At 41.2% G+C, this 20214-nt stretch overlaps 1 long non-coding RNA gene across 1 annotated transcript; it reads right to left on the bottom strand.

Moving 5' to 3' along the window:
• Positions 1 to 1386: 1386 nt before the first annotated feature.
• LOC118217646 lies at positions 1387 to 14726 on the bottom strand. The gene is made up of 3 exons (XR_004763251.1): positions 14647 to 14726; positions 10697 to 10813; positions 1387 to 1765 (listed from the first exon to the last, which is right to left on the bottom strand). It is a non-coding gene; the product is annotated as an uncharacterized LOC118217646 (long non-coding RNA).
• Between the last annotated feature and the right edge of the window lie 5488 nt (positions 14727 to 20214).

The raw sequence follows: 20214 nt of genomic DNA, 5'->3' as shown, positions 1-20214 counted from the left end.
GTTTTCAACAGAACAGCAGGCCAGAGTATTCTACAGCAGCGTGGCATATTCTACAGCTTCTCAGCCTATTCTACAGCAGCTGAGAGAATTCCACAATAGTCATAGCATTCCACCAGTCAGAGTATTCTACAGCAGTCAGAGGTTTCAACAGCAGGTCAGAGTATTACTACTACAGCAGCTAAGAATATTCTACAGCAACTCACAGAATTCACATTTTTTGTTACAAATCCACAGTAAATGTACAATACTATACTCAGTCAAACAGAAACTACATATATTGCCAATAAACATATCCATGTATACACACATACATACACACCTTACATTGATATATGCTCAGTTATAATTCATTAAAAAGGTGTTTAAAGATGCAAATAAGAGGCTATATTTTTGTACATTATGTGAAAAATAAAACTACAACAGAAAATGAAAACGTAACTGATATTATTTTGGAAAAGATAAGCCCAAAATAAGATAAGATATTTAAAGTTATTTTATTCACACCAAAAGGAATTTGCACCCTGCTGTAAACTAAATGCCAATATTACTGTGCAATTAAATTTTGTGTTATCTTACCAATAAACAAACATTCAAATTAGAAATACCGAATTAACATTATGATGAAATGATAAAAGCTCACTAATTAAGCAGTTCACAAGGAGGAACTACCATGAATGTTTAGGTTCTAATTAATATTTTGAGGGATTTTTTTGTTCTAAGGAAACATTCACATTAATTAGGCAAAACAAGAGAAATTAACATTTCAGTGCCAGATATCTACCTTCATGTTCCGTTTTGCATGCAGAGGTTCAGAAACAACTTCACTTTGTTAAGCTCTCTGAAGCATCAGTTGCAGTTTCATTTTCAAAGGCTCTTGCTTACTTTTTAATCAGACTTATGCCAATTAGCACACTAAAAGATGTTCTGATAATTTTATGGAAGAGTTCTCCAAACACTTTGTGGTAAAGACTTTTGAACAGAATGGTCAGAAGTGTATCTGGATGCGGACAAACTGGTCTAATTAAATTATCTACAAATGAGCCTGCAAGGGAATGTATTAGAGGACTTTTGAGCTAATTTTTAATTTTTTTATCGATTGAAAACATTTCCAAAAGATTCCAATACAGTGCCACATTAACTTCATTTCAGTTCAAAGGAAGGTGATCTAGTGGACGGGAATACTGGCCATCAAAAGGCCGCCAGTCCTGTATTAAACTGAGGTGATACTTTGCTATGGGAATGAGCCAAAATCATTCAATGAAATTCTGATTGTGTATTCTGAAGCCTTTAACAATGGTCCTTTCTGATGTCATTATTCCTTGTTCTGATGAAAAATTAAGTCATACAGTAAATATAGAAATAACAATCAGTGTCCAACTCTGCACATGCGTTTGCTATAGGATTTATTTATAATTTTGGAGGTGTCTCTTAGAGAGACGTGACAAAGCCTGCTCCACCCGTCTGCCTGATCTGAGTTGTGGGGGGGGGGGGGGTTCTCCTCTGGGGGACATGGCTCCACGCTCCCCACTCCCTGGCTGAGGCACTGTTGGAGCAACAGCCTCTCCCCGCCTTGTTTTTTAACTGGCCCATTCAGGCCGGACAATTGTTCATCTCCTTCTGCCCCCTTTCAGGCTCTGTTTCAGGCTCTGTTCAGCCTGGCAGCCTCCATTGCGCTTTGTGTGTTACTTCATGTCTGGTTCGGCCCCTTCCAATGGACTCAGGTGACCAGAAAATGAAGGCTTGGATGAGGGATCTCAGAGGAGGGCTGAGGGAGAGGGGATTAAGATGTAAGCTGGACAGATAAACTGAGGAGGGGAGGGGGGGGTCTGCATTGTGCGCACACACAGTTACATATACCGACTAGAGGGACGGCTTTTCTATAGCAGTTGTGTGGCTGGTGGGACGCCCAGTCGTCATTGTGCGAATGGATCTAACAGAGGTTGTTTCATTAATTACACATTAACCATATCGGCTGAGTGGGAGGTAAAATGCAGATGTTTCAGCACCCAAAACACCCTTTATCCTCACAATGGAGCACGGTATCAAAGCCGCTTCATTGGTGTTGAAAAGGAATGGGCGTCCTCTCTCTCTCTGGCAATCCATGTCACAGTAGTTGAGACTCAGACAGCTTTATCTCCTCTGGCAAACTCAGATTATCTTTCCAAATCAGGTATTTAACACTGGAAGAGGACAGGCTGATCGGCTGACTCCAGTGGAAGGGAGAGCAGCACTGTGACTGCACTGCCATGGTAACATCAGTCATCTGAGCTGTGGATTGAGCAGTAGTTTTACTGGGTACAGTGTACAGTACAGCTTTCAATTCCAGCCCTGGGGAGCTGCCGTTCAAACATATCTTAGAAATTTTACATATAAATGAATGCTTGGGGCAGCATGGTTATACAGTGGGTAGCAAGGTCACCTCACAGCAAGAAGGTTGTGTGTTCAAATCCCGGCCGGGGCCTTTCTGTGTGGAGTTTCCTCCCACAGTCCAAAGACATGCAATTAGGCTAATTAGAGTCTAAATTGCCCATAGGTATGAGTGTGAGTGAATGGTGCATGGACCCTGCAAGGGATTGGCAACCAGTACAGGGTGTATTCCTGCCTCTCACCCTGGAGCCTGCTTGCTGGGTTAGGCTCCAGCCCCTCCACAACCCAGACCAGGAATAAGCAGGTAAGATAATGGATGGATGGATTAATTCTCTAGAGTTACCTGTAAAATATTTTTCAAATAAATGTGGATTAATTTAAGGTAATACTCATGCTTCTACAAGTTTGCTTTTACATTCATTTGCATCTACATACAAATATCTTAACAAATATCAGTATATTAAATATCTCAATCACACAGCTGGTGATGATATGACTATTCCAGATTCGGATTCTAACAGTAGCTGAACCAATCCAAATCCGTTAAGCATTCAGCCAGGGAAATGGGAATTCTCTAGACACACTGCTGCACAGCTGTGTTACTGGAAAATAGCTGTCTGTGAAACTACATCTGCAGCCTAATCCAACCCTAAGTTTTCCATGGAACCCCAACCCTGTACCCCCCACCCCCACACTTCAGGACGTGTGTGTGTGTGCGTGCAAGTGAGTGCGCTTCTGTTACACTACTAAGTACATTCAAGCAATAATGTATGTGGGTGTGTGCGAATGCATGTCTGTGTGTGTTAGCTTTTTTTTTTGGGGGGGGGGGGGGGTGGTGTTGAGGCTGCTCTTCCCTGTCAATCACAGTAACCTTGACACTGGGCAGCCAGTGGACTATGAGCAGCATCATGTAGTCATTACAAGCAATAAACCCTCACAGGAGAGGAAGCCCATCTCTCTCTCACACCTTACGGCTTGCTGCCAGCCCCCCTGGGACGACCGAGCCCCCCCACAGGGCCAGGACCCCTCATTAACACCCCCTCGTCAAGGGCCATTAGCCTGTCAGGTACAGCCATTAGCTCATGGGGCTGGGGGTGGGGACCAAGTTAAACTAATACTTATCCAATTAGCTGAGGGCCCTGCCAGACAGTAGCGAGTGTTAACCCGCACACACTGGAATATGAAGAGCCTAGCTGCTCCTGTTGACAGCACAGCTCCCTGCCAGGGGCATCTGCATAGGCCACGATTAAAAAGCAGACATCATTTGACAAAAAGTGGGGAATCAAAGTGTACAGGGGTCCATGGCGGGTTTTACTTAACGACTGCAGCAAGTAGACAAAGCTGCGCCATCAATATTACTATATGACTGACAGAACATCTTCTGACAGTCACCTCTGCGATAAGCCACAATCCCTGATATTCAAGCCACAAATGTGGAAAATTCGGTTTATCCTCACAATTTTAAAGATGAAATTGGGCAGGTTGTTAAACTTTGTTACAGTGATGAATGTGGAAACTTGTCGTGTCCTCCAAAAGTATGGTAACAGAAGAGGGCAAATTTGTTCTTTCTGCTCAAAATATAAAGTTTAGGACTGGTCAGGTCAGTCACCTGATTTAAATCCAAACAAACATGAACTTCACTTGCTGAAGAGAAGACTGAAGACAGAAACCTCTGAAACAAAGATCAACTGAAAGTAAAGGTCTGGAAAGGCATTTACAAAAAAAAAAAAAAGATAAACATTTGGTGATATCAGTGGATCATGGACCAAATATTAGACTTTATTACTTAGATTTCCTTATTTCATCCATTAACTTAATTTTGAACAGCTGAAAATGGTGGGATTTCAACACAAATACAGCCGTTTCTGTAAAGTAGTAAAGAATTTATGCATGTTAATACCATGTAATAAAGTTTTATTGTCTATACTTCAGTCATATTCATATTTTGATCTCAAATCCATATGCCTACAATACATAGCAGAAATAATACATTTCCATACTTTTGGAGGGCACTATATACATAAATAATCACATATGTGTATGCGCACCTGCATACATGCATGTGTTTGAGTGTATATACAGTGTATAGATATGTAGGCAAATATTAGGTATTATCATTGGGGTTATGTAGCATTATGATATATACAGTACACCACCCAGTATTGTCAGTATATGAAACATTCACTATTTAGTATTACCATATATTATGCTGGTTTCATATTGCTCTAAATATTACATTACTATAGAAGCTTTCGTTATACATATATAATCTTTATTAGGGTTTGGCCATGGTTTTTTTTAATTAAAATTTATTAACATTCTCATTGCTGTACCTGTTTCTCTGATCTGTTCTGAGAGAGAAGTTTTTTTTCCAGCAGTCTGAAAAAAGTCTTGTTGGTGATACACCCCTGTTCCTTTTTTCAGATGGCATCCATAAATAAAATAAATAAATACACGCACGAATAAATAACAAAAGAAAGCTAAACAGTCCTTGCCAATTCATTCATGGCCCTGTGTCGTTTGAACGAGGCACACAGATGAATAATGGCCCTGTAAGAGGGATGGCGGCAGTTTGAGACATCAGCCTGATCATTTGTCGCCAGCTCTTGTCAAAGTAAAATCGTCCCTTTTTTCTGTAGGGAAATGTTTCAAAGAAATGAATCATTAGCATATATAAATGGGTCCCTTGGAGGAGGGGGGTGGGGGGTGGGGGGGGGGGGGGGGGGGGTTGGGGGGCAGAGGAACGCAAGGTAGCTGGCAGACCAGAGTGCAGTTGGTAAACACTATCCGTGTCCCAGAATTCCAGACTGCTGGAGAAAAGGGTGAAAGGGAGGATTGTTTTGCCTCTGTGCGTATTTGGAAGGAGGGTAATTCAACGGGTTCAGAGGGAGCGGTGTCGCTCCGCCCAGTGGATGGACAGGGAGTGGCGTGCGCTCCACGCTCAGGGCCTGTGGTTTTGTGCTAGTCTCAGCCCTGCATCTGTTTTGTCAGAGCATCAGCTAATGGGGAAAGTTAATTGTGTTGGTTGTAAGGCCACCTGTCACACAAGCCTCATTAGCATACTAATGGGGTGAGAGTGGCACGGACAGCACGCCTCGTCTGTACACACACGCACGCACACACACACATATACTCGTGCACACGCACACACACACACAAATACAAACACACACACACACACACACACGAGCGCAAGCACATACACACACGCACGCACACACGTGTGCGCGCACACATACAAATATAAACACACACACAAATACAAACACATACACATGTGCGCGCGCACACACACACTTGCAAGCACATGCACATGCGCACACACACACACACGCAAGTACATACACATACACAAAACAGACACATGTATATACACGCACACACAAATACAAACACACACACATGCAAGTACATACACACATGTACATATATACACACACAAACACATGCATATACATGCACACACACACACACACACACATGCATGCACACACACACACACAGAGACACAGGCACATGCTCTACCATAATGGTTTAATATTCATAAACTATCTTGGAGCTAATTCAGCATTTTAGGCACTGCTAGGAACAGCAGAATTTAAAGAAAACTTTGAAACATACATATATTTACTCTCCACAATAACCAGAACATGGAGCACTACAGTATTTACTGGACTGAACAAATAAGCAGAAAAGAAACGGAGATGCAACAACACCAGCGCCTATGAAAATGCACTGCCCTCACTTTGAGCCGTTTCTGATGTTCAAAAAAATATGCAGAACGCACAGGATCCAAGAGCTTTAACAATTTAACTGAAATTCATTTCCTGTTGTTCACAGTCCAATAGAAGCCACTTCTGTCTGGATTGTGCAGTGAATGACTGAAAATAAAAGTGTGTAAATAAGAGCGTTGGATTTGAATGGCGTTCTTCACAGGGCCATCTGCATGGCTTGCTTTGTCTCTCAGTCTTACAGGGAATCTGCTGGCTCATCAATGGCAGTCTGTCGCCGTCAGAGCCGGTTACGTGTCCTCTCTGACAAACAGCCGCCGCTGGAATTAGGCAGATGCCGTGGATCAGCTGGATTAGCGACCCGGTCATTACAAAACTCACCGGTCTGCCACGCTTGCTCGCACACAACATTCTGGTGATGTTTTTTCCGCTTGGCACGAAAAGAGTAGCCTAACTCTAGAGCCGTTCCTACATCGAGCAACAGGGAAGTATAAAATATAAGATCCACCTTACTGGAAAATTCCCAGTGCAAAGTCCTGGAGATTCAGTGGACGCCCATGAACTGATCATGCATGTGAATGATGTGTAGGGAGCCAATAATGTGCATCTTGAGGGCTGGAAGTACATACTTCTACATCAACAGCAACCGATAGGCATTGGGTTCAGTTCAGTCCTTAGTCCATTGTTTGTGAAAAAAATACAAAACACATAGAGAATAGAGTAAGACGAAGCAGGACCAATAGCAAGAAATAAATCCAGCGCTTGGCCAGAATAACCACATTTGTCTCAGTATAAACAGCTGAAAGGATGGCTTGAAATAATTTGAAAAATCGCAGACCATGTGGGACTGGGTACTTATGGTAGTAAATCTTCCATCCTAAATGATACTAAATGCTTATTTCTCCTGATGAACAGACCATCCATATGAATCTCTAGCAGTCTGCTTGATGCACTGGGGACTGAATTGAAGGAGAAAATAAATTAACTCATATAATGCAAAGCAAGTGGTGGTATATGAGGTCAGGGGAAGCCACCATATCCAAAGAGAGGTCTCTAAAACATGCATCTCCTGTGCAGTAAGACTGTACTTTACACAACACAATCCACATGGAGACTAATCAGCAGAAGCAAGTATACCTGCCTAAAATGAGTGAGAATCTGGCCACTGAAATCAGCTGCATGACCATTGGGCTTTGAGCTGCAAGCCTCACTGGCCATGTCCAGGAACACAGTGCCAGCTCAGCGCTGGTGAAACTGCAGAAACTAATCTCAGGACTGAGTAGTTAAATGGTACGAAGGGTATTTGCGGGCGAGATTTAAAAAGCTACCAGCACAACATGCATTTTTTAAAGTTTTCCGAGATGTACTGAAAATGCTAATTACTCCTTTATTATGTGCTCTGTCGAATGCAAATTATTTGTTTTACAGCGGAAAAGTTAGGCGGACGTCCTCATTAGCATATCCGCTGCCTGCCTCCTTCGCGCGCGGCAGTGGAAGCAGAGCGGCGCGGTTTCTTTATCTGCGCGATAAATTACATTAACAGTTGAGTTAGATAAACAAGACAAAATGATGCCGCTATTAAGCCCTGCCTGAGCATCGCGCTTCGGGGTAATTGAAGGGGTCTGGCTTTAGTAGCATATGGTGCATGAAATCCTGCAAATCAACACAATCAAACCAACACTAACCGGAGGTGTCAAGCTCACACAACAGGTATTTAAACTATTGTGTAAATAAACTCTTAACGAGGCAGAAGGAGACAGCTAAAGCATCTCTTTAAACGGCAGCCTCCCACTGATGAGAGAGAAAGGCATTTGCCATATGCCGTGTTTGCTTGCTGAATGCAGGCTTGGCTGAAGCGTGGCTTCCTGCAGACATCTTGCAGGCCATCCTCCGTTTCTTGAAAGTTGCTCTACAATTATTTATGAGAAAGTAGGCCTACGGGAACGTCCAAAAGCAGTATTCAGGCCATTGAACATCTCACCCCAAGACCATTCTCAGACCAGTTGTTAGATTAATACTGGAATATTATGGAGCAAATATATTAATATCAGTCTGAAGAATATCCTGCATTGCACCTGAATTCTGTGCATGATTTTGTTCATACGTTTCATGGCAGGGAGAATGACTTAAATCTGAGTATAAACTGCATTTTTCCTGTTTCTAATTGACGCTTAAAACGTTTTTCGCAACACTGCGTACAACTGTAGTACTTGACAGAAAACAAGAAAACTTTCATTCTAGTGAACAGTTGAGAAACAGTTATTTGGAAGTGATGCAGCATGTTTTTGGCAGCAATCTGTTTTGAGGTCCTTGTCCTCTTGAGATGGATTGTTAGGCATACAGAAACAAGACTGTCTCAGGGAGGAATCTGTCAGTTTGCCTGGTAAACAAGTAGTGATTTTTATCTCTAGCCTCCTGATCTGGGATCAGCTTAATCCACCCCCGATTCCAACTCCGACCAAACCTGCCCCAAAACTGAAGCAGAATTCAGGATCACCAGATACACACCCCCACCCCTCCATGCGAGCTGACTAAATTCTGCGCCACCCCCCCCCCCCCCCCCACCGCCCACCACCCCCCCGGGCCTCACTGCCTCATATAAACACCCCCCAACCACCCCCACCCCCACCCCCACCCCCCCCCCCGACTGACATAAGGCGAGACCCCACTGCGGGCTGCTGACAGACGGAGAGGGGACTGGAGCATATGACCATATGACCACAGCTCCGTCCCCCGCTGACAGCTCGCCTAGCTCTCTCTCTCTTGCTCGCTCGCTCGCTTTCTCTCACGGGCGCCACGGAAACGCTCTCCCTCCCCATCTGCACCCAAAGACCCGCGCGGCCCTCACAATGAGGGGACCATGCTACCGCCGGCACACAAGCAGAGGGCCCCGCGCTGGGGGGGGGAGGGAGGGGGGTGGGGGACACATTAACAAGCAATAATCTCAACCGCCTTATCCATAATGCATTGTCTGGGCCAATTTACATGGTGTTGAACCCATTGGGGATAGAGGCTCATCCATCACATTAGTTTATTAGCCCGTTCCCTCGTTCCCTCTCGCTCTCCTACCCCCCACCCCCACCCCCACCCCCTCTCTCGCTCCTGTTTTTTACCCAGGATTGTTGTGCAAAGCACAACTGGCCCCATAAAATCTCCAAACAGCTTAATTGCTGGGCTGTAAAAATTTGCATGTTTGTGACTCTTGGGCGGGGGAATTGGGCGGGTTTGTTATTTAGGGAGGGTGGTGTAAGGGGGGGGGGCAGTCTGAAGGCCTGTAAAACTGCTGCAAGGCCGTCAAACGCACTCGCGCCGTTGTCCCCCTGAATGTATTACCCCCCAGATCACAGGGCGGCGGCCCAATTACCAGCGAGGAATCTGCCGAGGTCAGTCCCGGCTTTCCGCGACACGCCCGGCCTGCTCAACACTTTCCATTAGCGGACCAGACAAAAAGAACAAGAACAGCAGCGAGCGGCCAGGCTGCCAATCACCCCTCACCATGCTGCTGCAGGCGCATTTCACATCCTGTGGCCATTAATGCACTAACAGGAAGGATCTCATATATTCATGTTTAAAAACGTTTTTGACTGCATTTAAGCTACATTTTTAATGCCACGGAAAATTAACCTCATTTTATTAAATTAAAGGGGCGCACCATGCAGGAGGAACATGGTGCAGCACTGAGTTTTGAATGGAACCTGCGCTTAACAGTTCACAAGTTCTCAGGTAAACAAAAATGTCCACATAGTGCAATAAACTTATCATGCCTTAATATACCTCACGAGCTATAAAATACTGTGTAAAAAAGTGCAACGGTCACCGAAGACACAATTCAGCCTGTCTCATGAAACAGGTGTGAAATATGAATGTCAAATTCTTGAAGGCTAAGCCAAAGATCAGAGTACGGATACTGTAGGCTAACTGAAGTGTTTCTCAGTTCTGAGAAACTGAATGGACACTGTGTGCAGCTGTCTGGGTTGTTCTTGCAGCAAGACTCATCTTCCAGACCTTACTGAATGGCTGGATTTAGACAGCATATTAGCCAACCTATAAATAATATTGTATCGCTTACTATTATCATATTTCCAATTACTTTATTTTACACAACCTGATTATTAAATAGGGATATATATAAATATTGAATATTAAATGCTGAGGGACATATTATTATTATTATTATTATTATTATTATTATTGTGTCCCTCGGCAGTAGTATCCATTTGAGGACATGCAAAGGAGAGGAGATAATTATGTACAGGGTAATGTTCAGGAAAACTTTCAAAAACGTACCGCAAAAGCTTTTCATACATTTTCAGTTTGGTGTGTTGACGCTTGTTTTTCTGATGACGACACATTTGTTTCATACAGGTTACTTCATGACCATGTTTATCGTGTCCCAGTCTATTTTATTGAATAATATAGCAAATATTTTTATTGATATTTATCAAAGACTAATGTTATTAGTCATCTGTTGAAGAGGATCCATAGGAGTGACATGCAGCCATCTTTTTGTACCTATTATGAGAACATCACTAAAATGAGTACATCCCAAACCTTTGAGACATCATCTGTAAAATGTTGCATGCGTGTCCAATCCTCACCTGTTTAATGAGATATGTCTGGTCATTCAATATGATTTATTCTGCTAGTGTCCTTGCTAATCTGTGTATCCAGCAGCCGTGGGACATGCACCTTCGGTAGCTTCCAATCCTTATAATCTGGAAGACACAAAAAATTATAAGATTGTTGGAGAAATTTTCAGGAGTCAGTACAATGCCTTTTCAAAAGGACTTAAGGTTTTCATGAAATTCTGTCATATTCTAGAAATGTCATTTCACAGAGGGTGGAGTTTAAAAAAATGTTTCCATAACAATAGCATGAACAAAAACATTTATGGGACCATGAAATTATTATTTCATAAAAGGATTGTTCATAATCTTCAAGTTCTTATGGTTTGAAGTAGCAAAGTATAGGTATCCAAGCAAACTGCAGCAAGACCAGCCCCCCTCCCATTCGCCCTACCCCCTCCCTCTAGTTAACTCCCCATTTTGCATCACCATGCTGCTATTAAATGTATGACTCTCTTAAATTTACCTGTATGACTGAAATATTTTGCTTACAAAAAATACTTTCATACAAGAGTCCATTTCTGGTACCGATGCAGAAAGATTAATTATACATATTTACGTTCAATCACCATTTGTTTTATATACAATTAATGCCAAGCAGATATTTTTAGAAAAGGTTAGCAACATATTATTAAATGTTATATGTTACAATGTGACAAGAAATGGCAAAATAATTATACTATTGCAATATTTTATGGAAATGTTAGGCAACCGGCCTGCATGAATAGCAGACAAACTCGCGATCATCTGTTTACAGCATAGAATTACAGGTACACTTATTTTTTCATTTTTAATATTTACTTTAACAGTTTTCATCTATCAATATGTTGTATAATAGCGAATATAATTCATACCTAATAATAATAATTGTAGGTCAGCGCAAAATATACAAACTGGACATGTGTAACAAAAAAAACATGTCCGATTAATATAATTTGTATCGCACATCTAACACGTAATGGGTTTTTTTGTTTTTTTTTACAATAATTATAAAGGCTGGAAGGAAATATTAAGGCATCCTATGGACACATTTTGGGGGTTTTCCCCGTTTAATACATTCAGATCTTATTTTAAAGAAATTAGTATTGCACCATTTAAAACCAAAAATATTTGACCTTACACCACAGAAAAAATGTTTGATCAGAGTGAAACCATGCAGGCATATATGTAACTCGGAGCCAACAGATCTTTATCGTAATCACTCTGCTACACACATTTTTTTTTTCTGGTGCAGAATTAACGGTTAATGACAGTAGAACTGTAGGGCCAGCCTGCGCTGAGTGTCTGATCTCAGAGAAATGATCAACAAGAACACCAGTGAAAGAGGCTTCACTTAACACAGAGCTCACGCGGTTTTACAAAGACTTTTGAAAGCTAAAACGACAGCCAACTATCCATTTCAGTCAACCACACATTACATTGCATTCATTTAAACACCTCTCCTGACTCAAGTGGCTTCAAGCAACTAGATTCCAGGGCAGAAAATGTATACGTGGGATTTTGATTGATACATTGCTACATATGGACCTCAAACAATAAGCAGGGACTGCATTAAATTGATAAGTCATTCTTGTGCTGTTTGATGAATCTGATTTAATCAAGTCTGCATTATTCTCTCTAATGCAGTGTTGGATTTGTCAAATCTGCTGTCAATTAATCAATCTTTTATTAAACTCCCTTGCATTTTGTTAATATGTATAATAATTTATTCATTTTTCTGGCTAAGGTTGTCAGCTTTAAGCAAAACACAATCCTGTCACCAGACCAAAATCTCAGGTGTAGCCAGTTACTCTCGAACACATGTTGTGGCTCAAATGCCAGTGCATGTAGTCTCTGACACACGACAGTGTGACTGGGAAACCTGCACCAAAGTGCTCAAGACCAGTCACGAGGGTGAACACAATGCAAATAAAGTCAATAGTTTTATCCGAAATCTGGACATAAGAGCAAAAAAAAAAAAAAAAAAAAACACAAAAGGTTACAATTTCAGCCATATTTATTCCTAGAAATTAAGTGGCAAGTGCATTACCAGATTATGTGAATCACACTACAGGGGAAGTGCTTACCTATCAGGACACAAGCAGTACTCACACCTTATTTAAATTAGCAGATATCAGAGTCGTTCTAGAGGGAGACCACCTTTGCTTATAGCCAGATCCAGATATAACCATTGTGTGCATCTGTCTCTTACAGAGGCTGGATATTTCACTCTTGCGTCTTACACAGGCAATATGATCCCGATCAGAAGTCAGTAGTGCAAAGCTGTGTGTCTGTAGGGTTTGGGGGACTCTGGGAGTATGAAAGAAGGCTCTCAGTTATGAAACGATCATGAAAAAAGGAGAGATAATCTTTTTGGCTGCTCTCATGTTTTAAGAGATTATTTTTTGGGTTGGAAAAACTTCATCCAAGACTTTTGAGTTTTAATTAACCTTTCAGAAAGCTCCTTGGTGGAGTAATTCAGCATGTCGTTATGTGACCTCAAATCAAATTTAATGCATTTATCTAGTTCATTACAATAATGAATGATGAAACATTGCTCTAAACCATACCAAGAACACGTCCCCTTTGAGCAATTTGTAAGAAAGCTTATCCCTTTGGTTCTGTCACAAGTTATTAACTCTTTTACACATAATTACCGCCAATAAAATGGATAGATTGCATGTAAAAGTCATGGAACCAGGGAGAGGGGCAGGACAGCTACTCCCTCAAGCCATCAACATTGCGGTTTGTTTAATTGGTGGAGAGGAAAACGCTAACTGTACCCCCTCACTCACTCACTCACTCACATTCCCCACTATCAATCAAGGGAAGTTAAACCAAGAGCACAGAAACAGCCATCTGAAAAGGGGATTATAATTGCAATCATATATGTGAGGATTTAACATGCACGGCATACTGTACCATTAGTTACACAAATAAGTAATAATTTGCTAATGACAACATTATGTTGAGTCAGTTTAGGGGCAATTAAAGTGAGTGATATTTACATATGCCTAATGAATCATGGTGTGTGGCAGCTTGAGGGATTCTAATGAATATTCATCCCGGCATTCTCAACTGCCGCTGCAGTGTATAAACTGAATTATGGTTGATTTGCCCTTTTAAAGAATGAACATGGGCGCATCTCCTACAAGCAGGGAATGAACAATAAAGTCTGATTATAAAAATGTTTTAGTGGTAAACTGACGGTGGGGAGACCAAAGGCTGATTTTTATAGACTTCCCTGGTTTTCATAAAGGATGCGCTGCCGCACTTTGTGAAGAGAGAGAGAGGCCCGTCTGATCTCCTACTGGCCGAGCCGCCCGCAGTGAGAGTAACTACACCGCCGTGGTTTCCACTTTAATTGCACATGTATAGTAGTTTTGCATTAACTCCTCGGGTGCTGGATCGTACAAACATCCAACGCAATGTGCAACCGCGTGTCGTCGTACTGTCTGTTGCACGCTCTGCTCTAACTTCCTAGTTTCTTAAGGAACCGGCTCACCCGTGGCACTAATTAAGGATGCTGGACGAGTATATTGTTTTCGTCATGTTTTATTCATGCTGAAAATCCAAACGTTCCTCCATGTGTGTTTGTGCTCGGTGTGTGAGCGGTAAACACCTGGTAAAGCACTGCCCCATGAAAGTTATTTAAAGCGCACGGAATGCAAAATCAAGCAGCTACCGTCTATTCCCACAGCGGGTTATTACGATATGTGGGGAGACCAAAGTGTGCATTCACACACAGCAGCCGGTGATGCTGCCTCGGACGGCCATTGCATCGCTCTGGCTGGCTCCTGGGAGTCCTGCTTCAGTACCTCATGTTAACACAAAATAACTGGGGCTGAATGTCTCATTATTTTAAGACTTGGGCACTGTGGATAAAAGCTGTGAACAGAAAGAGTGGACATTAGTCCTCACAGGACAGTATTTTTCCAACTTACCCTGGTGCAGTTTCTGAAAGGCAATGTGTCAGGGGTGTCCAGTCTTACCAGAAAAGGGCTGGTGTGGCTGCAGGTTTTGGTTTTAGCCAAGCACTAAGACACCTGATTCAAATAATTAACTTATCATGGCCTTCAATCAAGACCTGATAAGTAGAATGAGTCTTAGTGCTGAGCTAAAACAAAACTGGCATCCTCTTTTCAGATTGAACACCCACTGAATACATCTACTGCTCCACATGCCCTATAACACAGGGGTTCACTATTAGGGGTAATCTATTTCAGGATTCCACAACTTCAACTCTTATTTAGCCTAATCAATTATTTTAAGTGAAATCATTGCTAAACTACTTGTGTATCCTTGGTGAAAGCATTTTACTGTGGTCTGATCCAGGAGAGAGCCAGCATAGTTGCACACAGATGTTTCGAACGTGAAGCCACAATAATTGGTCGGAATAGAAAACCGAGAGCACCAGCCTCTAGGACAGGAGTTCAGCACCACTGTAATATTTGGCGTGTTTGGGTTCAAATAAAATTAAACGCACATTGAAATAATTTCTGGCAGATCTTTGAGGGCGGCATAGACTGGCCATTGGATGCAGAAACACCAGTGCAAAGCAGTGGAGCACTGGAGCCCATTCTGCCTTTGGAGAGTCACAGGATGGGCAGGTCTTTCTATGTCAGCTCTTAATTGATCAATTAAACCAGCTTATTACGCAGTTGACTCACCTCACCTGCTATAGTTACCGATTTTACGATGCAAACAAAAACTATCACACCCTGAGCAGGGCCCTGTTTCACAACGCAGGGTTACTGAGATAGCTGGATAACCACACTGAGTAAAATCCAGAACCCTCCCAAATCTGGAACACAGACTGAAGTAAAAAGAGTACTTCCGAGTTTTACTCAGAGCAGTTATCCAGTTCAGTAACCTTTCTTTGTGATACAGGCCTCTGTGCCTCAAAATTACAAGGTTTTGTAACCCCTTGGGGATTTCACAAAGTGGGGTTTTTGGGAGTGTGCCGACTTGTGAATATTTTGAATTGGGTGAAACACAATAAAATATACAATGTTTAAAAATATTTGCAAATGTTAACCAGCAAACTTCTTATTAATCCCACTTTGTGAGATTCCCCTTGCACTGTATACGTATAACTGGGCATTGTAAAGACAATAATGACAGTTAAACATTCTCTTTCTCTGGAAGAATATAACATTCAGGCATTGTACAGAGAAGGAATAAATGTTCACTGGTAATGTCATCTCAAATATGCAGAGGTGTGGCCAATATTCTGATATTTTTTGGATCACAGGATACTTTGATTCTGCCTCAGCGCACATTAGTTTTATTGAAGTCCTTATGAATATAAGTACATTAACAGAGGCCTTTGTGGGAGGTGAATAATTACTGTATCAATAAAAACAGAAAAAAATGTTATCACTGTAGAGACAGACTATGCATTTCAATCCATTTTAAGATCTCAGCTGTTTATTACTGTTATAAAGGCAATTAAAGTTAAACAATACAAACTTTCAGTATAGCAGCTCTCCAGTCTTGGCCTTGAAACCTCTTCTCTATAATATCACTCCACAACATCTAGCTATGGTCAGTTCAGGTCAATAATCGCCCATCACCACCACTGACAAATATTAGTACTGTGTATCTGATTAGTTTGCCACCACGTGACAATCAGTTTCTTTTGTATGAGAAGCTCAAAGTTACACTTAGGGTCCGTTTGGAATAGCACATCTGTGACGATGCAAACTATGCGTCAAGACTGCCATTAATATGAGCCTGGAGCCTGCAGAGTATTAGTAATATCAGTAAGGAACCACTCAGGCTCCTCTTACCTTTTAAATAAAATCCTTTCTGATTCGCACCGTTGCAGTACATGCCGGTGAAGCACTGTGATTTTGGTCTTCTCCGTCTGTGTGCAGCACTTTAACTGAGCCTATATTCCAATTAAATTATGAATACAGCATTTGTACGTACACGCAGACAAATTTGGACAAGTCTTAGCTGTTCCTAACGCTGAAGCGTAACGTAAATCCATGGAGCGTGTCTGCCCCCTTGTGTAAATAGGATGTAACTGCATTGAGTAGTGGCAACAGTGACTGTTTTCATTCAACACGAAATCTCCAAAATCGCAGGAACAAAGTCTAAACTCCCCCAGCAAAAGTCACTGAAACGCCGCTTGACACAACATTAAACTGATTCATAACTTAACAAACGTGTTTTTAACCGTTACTTTTATGATTGCTTGCATCTACAAAAACGGTGGGAAATTCAAAATAACAGTGGAAAGGTCTCAGCACAGCTGCATATGCCCAAACACCGTTAAACGTAGGCCTATATTAATTTGCCAATTGCCATTGAAACTGGCTGGCAGACAACGTCCTTATGTAGTGTATCAAATATGCCACGAACAGCCCTAAAAACCGGAAGAACTCTTTCCGTCAGCTTCAGGTGCACAATTAAAAACTGACCACTGAGTGACGCTGTTGTCATGTGTAGTCTCCCAATGTTATGCAAATTAAATATGCATCGATTATTATTATTATTATTGTTGTTGTTGTTGATTTTTGCATATTAGTGCTGTTGTTTGCATTTTAACTCAGTTGAATAATAATTATTTCAATTGATAATTGTACTTATTAAATTTTCCATTCCCTTGCTACTTAATATCAGTTATTTCTGGGTGCTGAGTGGTTCAGTGAAGTTGCACACCATGAGGGCAGAATGGGCCTGTAGTCACAGGTCTGAGCCTCTGCTGCTTCATTTCTCAAAAATAAATAAATAAATAAATAAATAAAGTACTAGAGGCCCTCGGGTTAGCTGTTGTTGGCAGTGCGATATACCTTTCTTCTGATTTCTGTGGCACAGTAGTGACTTGAGAGGGAAATGTTTTTAATAAGACTGGGGTTAATCTATTTTACTGTCCACAAATTACAAATAAAAGTACTGAAACCCCTTTCATTCAGATATTGATAGATTTGAGATGACAATCAAGTCAATCTATGTGCCAGTGTAAATTGTATTTGTGGTTGGGTAAGGTTTTTACTTTTGGTCTATGTTCTATTCTAGAATTTAAACATGACAATGTTTGGTTGCATATCATAAGAATTATTGCAAGTGGCATGACGATGTGTTTGGTAAATGTGTTTTTTTTTTTTTTTTTCAGGCACTATAAAGATTGTCAACACACAGAGTAAATGTGTGTGTATGTAATGTCACTATTATGCTAAGCTAAGCTACTTAGTGTGTCAGCTCCGTAAAGGCCAGCATGACACTTGAGGCTAAGCTACCTAGCATGAAAGCTCCGTAAAAGCAAGCTTGACACTTGAGGCTAAGCTACCTAGCATGAAAGCTCCGTAAAAGCAAGCTTGACACTTCAGGCTAAGCTACCTAGCATGAAAGCTCCGTAAAAGCAAGCTTGACACTTGAGGCTAAGCTACCTAGCATGAAAGCTCCGTAAAAGCAAGCTTGACACTTCAGGCTAAGCTACCTAGCATGAAAGCTCCGTAAAAGCAAGCTTGACACTTGAGGCTAAGCTACCTAGCATGTCAGCTCCGTAAAAGCAAACTTGACACTTGAGGCTAAGCTACCTAGCATGTCAGCTCCGTAAAAGCAAACTTGACACTTGACACTAAGCTAGCTAATGTTTTCAGCTCCGTAGCACCTAGTTTGACGCTTGACGCTAAGCTCCTTACCCAGCCCAGACATCCGCATTTAATTTCATAACCTCTGTGATTATACTTGACCATTTAAGTGTATATAAGACTATATCAATGGCTAACTACAGGATTGACTGAAGGGGTACGTTTTGGCCACTAGGCCTACCTTTTTTAGAAAACTCTGCTGGCTGTTTTTTGTACTCCATAGCAAAATGTGACCTGGCCATCCTGTTTTTGCGGGAAACTAGTGGCTGATCTGTTGGGACAGGTGTTTGAGGGTTTTTCTTCATTATGATGAGAATTCTTCTGTCATCAACTGTAGAGGTCTTCCTTAGCCAACCAGGAATTTTGCAATTACTGAGCTCACCAATGCTATTTTTCTTAATGTTGGTCCAAATACTTAATTTTGGTAAGCCTAATGTTTGGTTTGTCACTGACTTTTTCTCAGGCTCAACTCTGGTCTTTACATTGACAAACGAATGAGGCTGTTTACATTTTTCTCCAACTAAGTATTATTTTTCTCGTTTAATGCAAGACCAGGTCAAGTGTGCTTAGTTTTAGCCTTGACATATATTATAATGATGTCTCCAGCACTTTTAATAATAATAATAATAATAATAATAATAATAATAATAATAATAATAATAATAAATAATAAATTTATTTTATATAGCGCTTTTCATGAACTCAAAGACGCTTTACAATAGGTGGTACATTTTAAAGCCCAGATGCATCAACTGTTGACTAATTGAGACACACAACCCCATAGTGGGAGGGGCACTGTCTAACCACAAGGCTGTTCCTCAACTTCTGCCAAGACAAAAGGCCTGTGCCATGAACTGCACAAGATCCACAGAATTAAGCAATCATGTGCCTTATTACATAAACAGGCACAGCAGGAGGATAATTTTGCAGCCTGTAAGTCTAGGCTTGGCACCCTGTAGGCCTGTAAGAAGAGACTAGGAGCTCTAGTGCACAGCTCATCCCCTACTGAAGAACAAACTCCATGATCATTGATGCTCCACAAGTTCCTCTATTGTGCTAGCATTAGCAGCATGAACTTAAATACCATCATTTATCAGTGAAGGTGTATGCACATAGACCGGTTCTCAGGGTTATGTACATGCACGTATATTTAACTACGAGGTGGGGAATCTATTTATTTATGGAGTTATGCCAATATACCAGTTTTCCACCAGTTACCCAATAAACTAATTAGCTCTATTCATTTTCTGGTTCCTCTGAAGATTATACCACAGTAAAACATTGTATATGAGGACACAAGAACATTATATTATTGCTGTTTGTCAGCTAATTAATAAATAAAGCTAAACTATTGCATTATTTAAATCACTGTGTTCATTAAAATAAATAATTAATAAATAAAATGGAAATTGGTATAAAATCCAGAAATGATTTCCAACAGGAAAGTTCTGAACCTGATTTAGTTTGCCAAACATTGTTCAGTTTTTATGTTTTTGTATAATTTCCCTTGACCCTTAGTTTTCAAGAACTTTTCCACAGTACAGTTATACACAGTACAAAAAAATTTTTTAAGTTGATGGGAAGCCCTTTTTTTTTTTTTTTTTTTTTTACAGATTTACAGTGAAACCTCGCCTCTTCGAATTCCCTTGTTGCCACTTACCATTCAGCTCCTAATTGAATTTACAGAACATCATTTTAAATAATATATGCATTTCTGTAGACTTGTACGTTTTCCAGTCAAGTTTCCCTATGTGCCGGTAAAGTCATGGGGATATTGCAATAACCTAATTTTCATATTGCTGACATGCCTACCAGTGTGACTAACTCTTTTGACTACGTGCATACAGACAAGATCTATTCGACAGCGGCAGTACGGTGCATTAAGTAAGAGAGAAACAGTAGAGCAGGAAA

This window comes from Anguilla anguilla, chromosome 18 (assembly GCF_013347855.1).
Source record: "Anguilla anguilla isolate fAngAng1 chromosome 18, fAngAng1.pri, whole genome shotgun sequence".
Lineage (NCBI taxonomy): Eukaryota > Metazoa > Chordata > Actinopteri > Anguilliformes > Anguillidae > Anguilla > Anguilla anguilla.
This window is presented reverse-complemented; position numbering and strand designations above follow the sequence as displayed.